Here is a 12,874-nt window from a genome sequence, read left to right as displayed (position 1 = left end):
CTTCCAAACTCATTCAAAAGGCCAGCATTACCCTGATACTAAGACCAGATAAGGTTACGACAACATTAACGAAAAATTGCAGGCCAATATCCCTGATGAACATAGATACAAAAATCCTCAACGAAATACTAGCAAACCAAATTCAACAACACATTAAGAAGCTCATTCACCATGATCAAGTGGAATTCATCCCAGGGATACAAGGATGGTTCAACATACACAATCAACAAACATGATTCAGCACATGAAGAAAATCAAGGAAAAAACCCATATTATCATTTAAATAGGTGCTGAAAAAGCATTTCTTAGAATTCAACATACCTTCATGATAAAATGCTCAACAAATTGGGTATGGAAGGAAAATACCTCAACACCATGAAGGCCATAAATGACAAACCCACAGATAATATCATACTAAATGGGAAAAAGTTAAATTCCTTTCCACCAAGATCTGGAACAAGACAAGGATGCCCACTTTCACCGCTTTTATTCAACATAGTACTGGAAGTCCTCCCAGAGCAATTAGACAGGTGAAAGAAATAAAGGGCATCCAAATCAGAAAGGAAGAAGTCAATCATCCTTATTTGCAGACAACATGATTTTATATTTAGAAAAACCTAAAGGCTCCACCAAAAAACTCTTAGAATTGATAAACAAATTCAGTAAAGTTTCAGAATACAAAATCAACATACAAAAATCAGTAGCATCTCTATACACTAACAGTGATCGATATGAAAAATCGAGATTCTGTGTGTCTTCATCAGCAAAAAATTACATAATGTAAGTCTGGAAGGAGTCAGCAAATGAAAGAGATGTGATTGTGAAGAGTTCTTGAGTATGAGGTTTTGGTAGTTCTCTGTCACTATCATGCAAAGTTCTCCCTGTGGAAAATACTCAATATTCAACTGCAGCCATATCCAAGGACCACACTTGCAAAAATACACAAACCAACAAACACCTCCCCCCCCCCCAAAAAAAAAAGCCACAAAAAAACATAAAATTGGCAGGGAGGATCAGATTTCTTTATCTTTAACCAGAACTTTATTTAAACTATCTCAGTCCTGACAGGGGACAGGGATGTTTCCTAGGCCTTCTCAGTTTTTTGTAGGGAATGATAAACACTGTGCTTTGTTCGCCTAACCCTGAAACTTTGTGAGTATTCTGCAAAGATAAGCACTTGATTTAGGCAAACCAACATGAGGCTGTCATGAGCCTACCTTGCCTATGCTAGGAAATCCCTGTGTATTAATCTTTATTAATTGTGTTGTTCCTTCCTGTGGCCCATATCATTGCTCTTTGTCAAACATCCTCTAATATTCTAATGAGGTATTGTAATATAGGAATTACTCCCAGCTCTTCTTCCCATGGGAGATTTATGCTTTTCTCTCTAGAATGCATAGCTTTAATGCAAAAGTAATATTTCTTTGTGGCTGGCCCAGAATTACACACTAAGAAGGTATACTGTCAGAAAGTCAAGTGTAGCTGGACAGCCTGGAGTAATATGCACCCTTTCTGAAAGAGTAGACAGAAATTCCTTTTTCAGCTTAGTTTTCTCCTGATCCTCACTGGCAAAGATGAATTTACTACTGATCTCTGGCAAAGATTAGTTGGATGTTAAAACTTATTGATTTTGAAATTGTTAGGAAAAGAGAAAATTAAATGAGGAATAAAAGAGTTTGAGGAACAAAAAATCTATTTAATTTGTGAACAAGATAATTATAGGTTAGATGAAATATCTGCCTTCTGAATGTGGGAGGAGCCAGAAAATATTCCTTACTTTTAGAATCAAAAATTGGATATCTCCAGCATAACTTCAAGAGACAGACTGCCGAAGAAATATCCTGTTCTCCCACATAAGCACCATTTTCTATGAGAAATAAAACTCAATGTGTCAAGACAGTAAGATGAGCCACAGACTGGGAGAAAATATGTATAAATGACATATCTTATAAAGACCTATTATCCAAAATATTCAAAGAACTCTTAAAACTCAATAAGAACATAAACAACCTGGTTTTAAAATGGGCAAAAGATCTGAGAGAAACCTCACCAAAGAAACCATACAGATGGAAAATAAGCATATATAAAAAATTTGCACAAAATCCTATGTCATTAGGGAATTTCAAGTTAAAACAACAATTTCAATGCCACTTCATACCTATCGCGATGGCCAAAATCTGGAACACTGACATTCCCAAATGCTGGCAAGTGTGTGGAACAACAGGAACCCTCATTCATTGCTTCTGGGAATGCAAAATGGTGCTTTGAAAGATGGTTTGGCGGTTTCTTAAGAAAACTAACTATACTCTTACCATACAATCCAACAGCCATGCTTCTTGATGTTTACTCAAAGGAGTTAAAAACTTAATGCATTAAAAATGAGTGAGCTATGCAGCCATGAAAAGACATAGAGGAATCTTAAATGTATCTTACTAAGTGAAAGAAGCCAATCTGGAAAGACAACATATTGTGTGATTACAACTATATGACATTCTAGAAAAGGCACAACTATGAAGACAGTAAAAAGATCATTGGTTGTTGGGGAAGAGAGGGAGGGAGGGATGAATAGGCCGTGCATAGAGAATTGTTAGGGCAGTAAAATTACTCTGTATGATATTGTTGTAGATATATGTCACTGTAAGTTTTTCCAAACCTATAGAATATACAATACCAAGAGTTGAACCTAATGTAAACTATGGGCTTTGGGGGATAATGATGTGTCAGTCAGTACAGGTTCCTTAGCAATAGCGTACGTACCGATCTGGTGGGGGGTGTTATACTGAGAAGGCTGTGAGGGGATAGGAGGGGATATGTGGGAACTCTGCACTTTCTGCTCAATTTTGCTGTAAACTTAAAACTGCTCTGAAAAATAAAATCTAATTTAAAAAAATAAAGCTCAACATGTAGCACTAGGCCATATTGTTATGTGAGTTTTTAAAAGTAAAGAAAACAATGATTGAGATTACAACAATTATCAGAAAACTTGTTTGTATCTTTATCCCAACTTGATTTGTGTTATGGCTCAGTGAAAATTAAAATAGTAAACATAGTTGAGCAAATGGGCAGGAAATGTGATGAGCACATTCTGAATGGGAAAGATACAAAGTTCTTCTCCCATGTGGTATTTGAAAAGGTTCCTCTTCTCTCCTTTCCATCTTTAAATGTGAATACATTCATCATTCTCTTGTATTTCTTCACATTTTCCACCCATGTATTTTTTATAAAGGTAGTGGTGCCAAGAACAAAAGCATTAATCTATTGGTAGCCTGATGTGGGACAATTAATTAAAGCTTTTAAGTTAGGATCAATTTCTCAAAACTCCACACTCGATGATGGGCTCTTTATTTCACTGTTTCCAAGGTCTAGATCTGCCTATTCAAAAAAAAAAAAAATCTTTAAAAAAAAAAAAGTCTAGCTTCTGGTTATAATTTGGTGCTATCACAATGGGGGAATAATACTTCTAGATGACAGTATAAAAATCTCCTCTGTGAAGATCTCCTCATTTTTCTCATTTAGTTGATCAGAAACCTGCTAGTAAATGTATTCTTTTTAAACTCAGAGGCGGTAGTGTTGTATGAATTTTGCAAGACCCCCTGACCTAATTATTCTCAGCATTAGAATTATACCACTGTGTTTCCCTCTGATGCCAGGATTAAATGCGTTTACTGCTTCTTACAGACACATTCTACCTGTCACTCTAGTTATACTTGAGGCCTGGGGTCTAGGAGTCAGATTCAGAGTCAGCCAGACTGTAACAAAAGATAATCCATTCCAGGGGCGAGATACCCAGGAGAGGATTTAGATTCCTTCGTATATTTTCTTCTCCAGCATAAGGCAAATGAAACAGGCTTTGGGGAAGTTCGAGCCACTAGGGTTTTACAGGCTGTAACCAGAGTGGGAAGAGAGTACTGTTTTCATGAAAGTTCCAGACTGGATCACTTTTGTGTGATTCAAAATCAGATATTTAAAGACAACTTTATAAAATTTAAATTCTGAGTATAAATTTGCTTCGAGCTTAGACAAGCCTTTTTGTTCACTTAGAGTCGAGGTCTTGGTTGTATTTGTATCCCAGTGGGGGCAGGTCCTCTACTTCTCAGTGGAGATTCAGGAGCACAAGTCCTCAGTGGTCACCACCCAGACACTGCTGCTTCCATGACCGTATTTTAGCCTGCTCTCTGGAATGGTAAAAGATTTTATACTTAGTAAAAGTATAGCCAAAACATGCTTATCAAAATAACTCTACAGAAAATCTTGGGTAAATGTCTTCCTTAATATGTTGAGTGTCTTTGTTCATCTCTGACTTGACATACACAATTACTGATGCTCACCCATGGAGTAAATGAGAGCATAGAAAAATACATGAAAATATTTGCCTAGCTCACAAAAGGAAAAAGTGGCTAAATATTTACTAGATATAAAGTACATTAGGCCTCCCACTTTCCTAGCATATCAGTCCTGCACCACTATTTAAAGGCACTATTAATAAATTAATAAAATGATTAATATCTTAACATAGAAAAATTTTAAAATGGTATCCTCCAGAGGGAGATGGGATATGAGGATTTTTTTTTTATTTCAGCATATTATGGGGGTACAGATGTTTAGGTTACGTGTGTTGCCCTTGGTTCTCCCCCCCCAAGTCCGTGTTTCAAATATGTCCATCCTTCGGGTAGTGCGCATTGCACTCCTTGTGTATACAAATACCCGTCCCCTCCTCCCTCCTCCCCCCTCCTCCCGCCGCCCTCCCTTCCCCAACATCCAATAGATGTTCTGATATGTGCATTTATGTGTTGATTAGTTAATACCAATTTGATGGTGAGTACAAATGGATCCCGTTCTTCTGCTCTTGTGGTGCCCCACTTTGGATAATGGGCTTAAGTTTAATCCAGGAAAGTGTAAGTGGTGCTAGATCACTGTCATTTCTTATGATTGAGTAATATTCCATTGTAAACATATACCAAATGGGATATGAGGATTTTAAGGGGAGGAAGAAACATTCCTGTTAGTGCCTCACTCTGAATAAATTACATTCCTTTTTAATATTTCATTTTCAGCATCTGAAAAAAATTCTATCTTTTACCTACTTCACCCTTTATTTTGAATCAAACATTTTGAGTACCTTGAAGAATAGTGATAACCCTAGCTCCTTCTCCAATCCGCAGTATTTTTTTCTTGATACCTGGTAAGATTCTTACTCATAGTAGGAAAATTCCAGGGAAACATCCATGTACTTTCTGCTCAAGTGTATTTCCCATTGGCCAATTTACATGTGATTGAGGCAACCCAAGGCAATTATTCTTCTTTCTGCTTCTGGGTAATATGTGTGCTGCCAAACAGAAGAAAAAAGATAAATTTTGCATTAGGATCTGTACCATATTTTTAAAAATGCTTCTAAGTGGGAAAGGACAGGCCTACATAATTTTATTGTGCTTCCCTTTATTACACTTCATGGATATTGTGTATTTTACAAATTGAAGATTTGTGGCAACCCTGTGTCGAGGAAGTCTATTGGCCCCATTTTTCCAACGGCATGTGCTCACTTCATGTCTCTGTGTCACATTTTGGTAATCCCCGCAATATTTCAAAGTTTCACACTATTACTACATTTGTCACTGTGACCTGTGATCAGTGATCTTTGATGTTAATATTGCAATTTTGGGGGCACCACAAACCATGCTCATATAAGATGGTGAACTTAATAAATGCTGTGTGTGTGCTGACTGCTCTACCAACCAGCCATTCCCACATCCCTCTCCTTCTCCTCAAGCCTCCCTATTATCTGAGACAAAGTAACATTGAAATTAGGTCAGTAAATAGCCCTACAATGACCTCTCTGTTCAAGTGAAAGGAAGAGTCCCAGGTCTCTCACTTTAAAGGAAAAGTTAGAAATGATTAAGCTTAATGAGGAAAGCATGTCAAAAGCCTAGATAGTTTGAAAGCTAGGCCTCTTGTGCCAGTTAACAGAATTGTGGATGCAAAGGAAAAGTTCTGGAAGGAAATTAAAAGTGCTACACCAGTGAGCACGCAAATGATAAGAAAGCAAAACAGCCTTATTGCTGATATGGAGAAAGTCTGAGCAGTCTGGATAGAAGACCAAACAAGCCACAACACTCCCGAAGCCAAAGTCTAATTCAGAAAAGGCCCTAACTTGCTCTGTGAAGTCTTAGAGAGGTGAAGAAGCTGCAGAAGAAAACCGTGAAGCTGGCAGAGGTTTAAGGAAAGCAGCCATCTCCATAACATAGCAGTGCAAGATGAAAAAGCAAGTGTTGATGGAGAAGCTGCAGCAAGTTATCCAGAAGATCTAGCTAAGATAATCGATGAAGGTGGCTACACTAAACACCCTAAACAACAGATTTTCAATGTAGATGAAATAGCCATATATTGGAAAAAGATGCCATCTAGGAATTTTATAGCTAGAGAGGAGAAGTCAATGCCTGACTTCAAAGTTTCAAAGGACAGATTGACTCTTTTGTTAGGGGCTAATGAAAGTGGAGACTTTAAGTTGAAGCCAATGCTCAGCAACCATTCCTTAAATCCTAGGGCCCTTGAGAATGATGCTAAATTGACTCTGCCTGTTCTAGCTAAATGGAGCAATGAAATGTGGATAACAGCACATCTGTTTACGGCATGGGTTACTGAACATTTTAACCCCACTGTTGAGACCTAGTGCTAAAAAAAAAAAAAAAAATCCTTTCAAAATATCACTGCTCCATTGACAACGTGCTTGTTCAGCCAAGCTCTCTGATGGAGATTAATGTTGTTTTCATGCCTGCTAACGTGACATCTATTCTTCAGAGCCTGGATCAAGGAGTAATTTTGGACTTTCAAGTCTTATTATTTAAGAAACACATTTATTAAGTCTGTAGGTGCTAGAGGTTGTGATTTCTCTGATAGAACTGGCCAAAGTAAATTGAAAACGTTCTGGAAAGGAATCACCATTCTAGATGCCATTAAAACATTAGAAATTCATGGGAGAAGGTCAAAATATCAACATTAACAGTAGTTTGAATAAATTGATTCCAACCCTCATGGATGACTTTGAAGAGCTCAAGACTTCAGTGGAGGAAGTCTCTAAAAGGTGGTAGAAATAACAAGAGAACTGGAATTAGAAGTGGAGCCTGAAGATGTGACTGAATTGCAGAATCGCATGATAAAACATGAATGCATGAGGGGTTGCTTCTCATGGATGAGCAAAGTAAGTGGTTTTTTTGAGATGGAATCCACTCGTGGGGAAGATTTTGTGAACATTGTTGAAACGACAACAAAGGCTTTAGCACACAAACTTAGTTGATAAAACAGCAGCAGGGTTTGAGAGGATGGACTCCAATTTTGAAAGAAGTTTTATTGTGAGAAAAGTGCTATCAAATAGCATCGCATGCTACAGAGAAATATTTCATGAGAGGAAGAATCAATCCATATGGCAAACTTCATCATTGTCTTATTTTCAGAAATTGATGCAGTCACCTTAACCTTTAGGAACCACTGTCCTAATCAGTCAGCAGCCACAGACATGCCAGCAAGACCCAGCAGAAAGACTGTGACTTGCTGAAGCCTCAGATGATCATTAGCATTTTTTAGCAATAAAGTATCTTTAATTTATGTACATTTTTAGACGTAATGCTATTGCACACTTAGTAGACTACAGTGTAAACATAACTTTTACGTGTACTGGGAAACCAAACATTTTGTGTGACTCACTTTATTGCAGTGATCTGGAGCTGAACTCACAATATCTCCGAGGTATGCCTATATAAGAAAAATGTAATAAATTTTTTTTAAATTTCTGAACTGTGGACAGAGGCTCGATGCTTTTAAAATGTTATATTTGGATAATGCTAAGGAAAACACATTGTACATTTCTTTTTAAGAGGTACTGTTACTCTCTCCCTTTTTGCTCACACAATATCTCTGAGAATAAAATTGATTTCCTCTCAGTCAGCTTTTAAGTATAGAGGCTGTTTGCATAATACTGATGTGTGGTTGCATTATTTTTTCTTTAAAGCACATAGAATTTCCATTCTGTACCCTCTGCCTTCCCCTTCTCTCCTGTAATTCCCAAATAGGATGGGTCTTAATATTTTGGATGTGGGGAATCTTCATGGGGTAGTATCCAAAGAGTTGAGACTTGTTATAGCAGAGAATAGACAGGAAAGAGAGGCTGGATCTTCTTCTTTATATCGGAGAAAATAGCTTTCTAGTGATGGGATGGTACCTCCCTGGCACATTCATCCATCCTTTCCCTATTGGCCCTCTTCAAGAATCCTTCCCTGCCTTGGTCTGGATCTAGCAGAGACCCACCTTGCCTTCACATTCGGATAGAAGAATACTAATACTGAAAATGTTGGCCCAAACACACTCAGGTGTCATCTCTTTAAGAAAACATTTCCCAAACTTTCAGACTGGGTCCTCCTTGCAGCACCCTAGCGCCTGGTATACTTCTGACCTAGACACTCGTCATTGCATTGAAAGGGTCTAATATGTCTGTTATCTTTGTATAATATCTTTGTGCTCCAAACCCCAGGACTTTGTGACCTTTGGGCATTGCACAGCTCCAGGGTGGGTAATCATCTGTATTTGTAGTCATCTCAGATTCGTATATATCTCACAACACTTTTCAGGTATGTGGCAGTAAAACATCTTGAGGAAGGGATGGCACTTTAATGTTTCTTAAAATGATGGCATTAAGGCTGGTGACAGGACCAGACTTTTTCATTGCTTCATCCTTAGAGACAGTACAGAGCTTGACAATGTAACGTGAAATTTAAACAAAATGTTTGTAGGATAAATAGATGAATGAATAGATTATGTGCTTTCAATAAGTGTTTTTCAAATCAAATTAAGTAACTAGTTTTTTGTAGCATTCCAAATCTATGTTCTCCTTCCAAATACTTTTTTCTCCAAGTGGCTATATGTGTACAGATTCGTTTATAGTCTTCTGCACCCCCAAGTGTGGCTAAATAGAGTGAAAGACCGTTAAAGGAACTGGCTTCTGGCATTGTTAAAAACTGATCAGTTTGGCCTTGAGTTTCCCTTTTAAAATACTTGTTTGTTAGAACATCAATTAAGATCCCCTTAGACCCATTAAAGCTACTACTGCTTTAATTAGTTTCAGTCAATGGGATTGATTAGGAGCAAACAAGAGAAGCTTTGGTGAAGTGACCTCAGGGGCAGTACATTTTGCTCCCTTTCTAAGTTGTGTTATGAATTTGAATATAAACTTACATCTGTTTGAAAATCCTGTCACCTTTCATTGTATGCCTGTAAATTGTGGCATTTAATAAAAATAATATGTGTTTAAAAAGTACATACTAAATATTAAATAGATGTGTATACATGATTAGTAGAAAATAAACTTTTCCCATTACTTATTTTTAATAGCAAAAATGTTAATGTGGCATACTCTAGAATAATAATAATAACTATGCTATTTCTTGCTATTGGAAAGAAAATTATTTTTCACGTCAATTTTAATTAAAAAGAAATATGTTGTTGTTATGACAAGTAAAATAATAGAAAAATGTATAAAGAATTAAATAACCTTCTTCCTCTTGGCCTTCCTGAGATAATGCAGTGTGTACGTCATGCCATTATTCTTACTCATTCAAGCTGAAATCTAGATATAGGATTGTTTATAAAAATGAATTCCTACTGTACATCTTTTTCTACTGCTTGTGTTTTTCATTTATCCGTGTATAACAGAGAGCCCTCTGGAGAGTCGATAAATATCTAACTTGTTCTTTTCTATGCCTGCATTATATTCGGTAGAATGGATATATCATACTTTATGTAACCATTTTCTTACTATTGAATATTCAGATTGTTGGCCACTATGAACAATGACATAATAAATATCCTTTATCTTTATATACTGATACCTTTTTCCCCCCTCTAAAAATCTCTAAAGTGGAATGTCTGGGTAAAAACAATGTACATTAAAAATGTTAAATAGTCCGCAGAAATAATTTCTGTAAAGGTTATAATAGTAGGCAGTTTTCAGACTAATCCTTTTCTTAAGTTCTGTGGATAAAACTAGATTCATAGAAGAGACCACCATTTTAAAACGTTGTTTTCCAAAACACCACAAAATGTACTTACCCTCTGTGATATTATTCTCCACAAATCTGTATTTATTGTTTTTATAAGAAACTGAATTATCTAGAAATGAAGAAAACTTTAAGTTCTACAGTAGTGATTTAGGATATACAATTTTACCTCAAAATATGTAACAAATAAGGTTTGGGTTCGTAAAATTACAAATTAATTTTACAAAGTTACAAAATAGTAATTACAAAATAGTAAATGCTGCACCTGATTCCAAAACATTATTTTGTATCACATCCACATTCATTGTTAGCAAGTAGGAGGTATCATGCTAAGGAAATCCCTGGGCATACCTGGGATGGTTCATTTCTCCGAAAGGGAACTCTCGCACCTCACTGGGGTGGCTGTACCCCATGACATCAAACAGCATTCACTTACTTATTATGGGCTGGTGGATTGCATAATAAGCCAGTGAATTATATTAGTGTTTCTGAAAGTACAGTGCGTTCACCTCTGGTCATATACAAATTATTTTGACAGTAAAAACAGATTCTTAATTTTAATTATACTGGAAATTTGTTTATTTTAATATGAACTAGAAAAAACACAACTAGAATATCAAACCTATGTTTTTACATATACAATCATGCATCACTTAACAACAGAGATACCTTCAGAGAAAACATTTTGTTAGGCAATTTTGTCACTGTGCAAACATCATAGAGCATACTTACACAAACCTAGATGGTATATCCTATTATACACCTATACCATATAGCCCATTGCTCCTAGGCTACGAACATACATACATATACACACATACATATAAAAAAATAGAAGTGTACTCTAAAATAACAATAAAGTTTAGTAAATACATAAACCAGTAATCGTCATTTATTATTATTATCAGGTATTAGGTATGGGACATAATTGTATGTGCTACACTTTTATATGACTGGAAGCAGAGTAGATCTGTTTACACCAGCATCACCACAAAATAATGTGTTGCACTATGATGTTACAGTGGCTGTGAGGTCACTAGGCCACAGGAATTTTCAGATTCATTATAATCTTATGGGACCACTGTCACATATGTGGTTCGTCATTGACCAAAAAGTCATTATGTGGTGCATGGCTGTATATTTTTTCTTTTTGTGTTTATTGCCTGGTAACTTTTTTTTTTTTTAGAAAAGAGTACATTCTAGACATCTTTTTTTATCAATAAATATACTTCAGTACAATCCTTGAAAGGTTGGCTGCATTGTGTCCTATTGTCTAGATATACTAATTTATTTTGCCAGTCCCTATTGTTGGGCAAGAAAGGGGTTCCTGGTTTTCCCTTATATAGTATAACATCATTATAGTTACATGTTTATGCACATTTTGGAATATTTCACATAACTTCCTTAAATTGGAATTGGAATTTTGTGGCAAATTGTCACGTAGCACAGGACTACTGTCATACTCGTAACAACCCTGTATAGGCCTAGGCTAATGTGTGTTTGTGGCTGAGTTTTTAACAAAAGAGTTTAAGAAGTAAAACAGGGTATATGCATACACAAAGTGCGATGTGCACCATCCGGGGTGTGGACACGCTTGAAGCTCGGACTTGCGGGGGCAAGGGGGGCAAGGGCAACATACGTAACCTAAACATCTGTACCCCCATAATATGCTGAAATAAAAAAAAAAAAGTAAAACAAATAAAGATCCTATGGCAATTAGAGCTTCATTGTTCCTGACTCCCCTCTTCATCTGCTTCTTGAAAAGCTCTCGTGTCTTCTGACCTTTGAGAGCTTTTCTTCTTTGCCTCATTTGCCACCCTGCCCTCCCTACCCTGGTCTTCTGTGTCTCTGGTAGACTTTCTCTCTCCTCAGCTCCTTTTCTTTGTCCTGTCTCCTCCTTCCCTGGTATTTAGTCATCGTTCCTAATTTTTTCTACTGTTTCACAGAATCTTTTATCTTCTGTTTCAGTTTCAACTTTCATCTCTTTTTCACTCCAAAATCTATTCCTTACCTTTCTTCCAGTCAATCCCAATGCCCAGCTACATACTGGACACTTTTACCTGCATGCTGTGATTCACCTAAAATGAAATATGTCTCAAACCAAACTGACCGCCTTGTTTCAAATCTGAGAGTAAGTTCCAGTTTGCTCTTGTTCACTGGTACATCTCCAGGGTCGGTGGTGCTTTCTGGTTAAAATGCACTCGATATCTGTTGAATGGATGAATGAGTGCTGTACTGAAGCCCTCATGACTTGTGTCTTTCTGTTACTATTCACATAACAACATGCTCATGGTTGTCCTGTGATCATCCACTTTTCCCTCCCTCACCATCCAAGCAGACCACGATAGTAGAAGGAGGTAAGATTTTGCAATTAGTCTGCTTTTGCTTGATTGATTTCCTGGGATTGACTACTTCTATCCTACTAATGTTTATGGCTTTTTCAGTTTGCTGATTTATTATAGTTTTAGTTGATTTTCAGGAGATTGTTTTACTTGTTTTTGAAAGCTTTTTTCTTGTTTTTCATGGGATTAGAGATAAGGTGATTTAGAGCTCTGTGATTTCTCACTGGCCAAGGGCTCAAGATTCACCTCTGTCTCTAGATGATGATTCTAACAGTAGTACATAAAATTTCTATGTGAGTGTATTCGTTCTGCAGAGAAAAAGAACCAATAGGAGATATATACACACACATACATATGTATATATGTGTATATGTATAGATATATGCATACACACACATACACTTGTGTGTATGTGTGTGTATATATATATACAGAGAGAGAGAGAGAGACACAGACCGACTTAGCCTTTGCAAACCAAAAAGAAAAAAA

This window comes from Propithecus coquereli, unplaced genomic scaffold (genome assembly GCF_000956105.1).
Source record: "Propithecus coquereli isolate 6110/MARCELLA unplaced genomic scaffold, Pcoq_1.0 Scaffold62, whole genome shotgun sequence".
NCBI lineage: Eukaryota > Metazoa > Chordata > Mammalia > Primates > Indriidae > Propithecus > Propithecus coquereli.
This window is presented reverse-complemented; position numbering follows the sequence as displayed.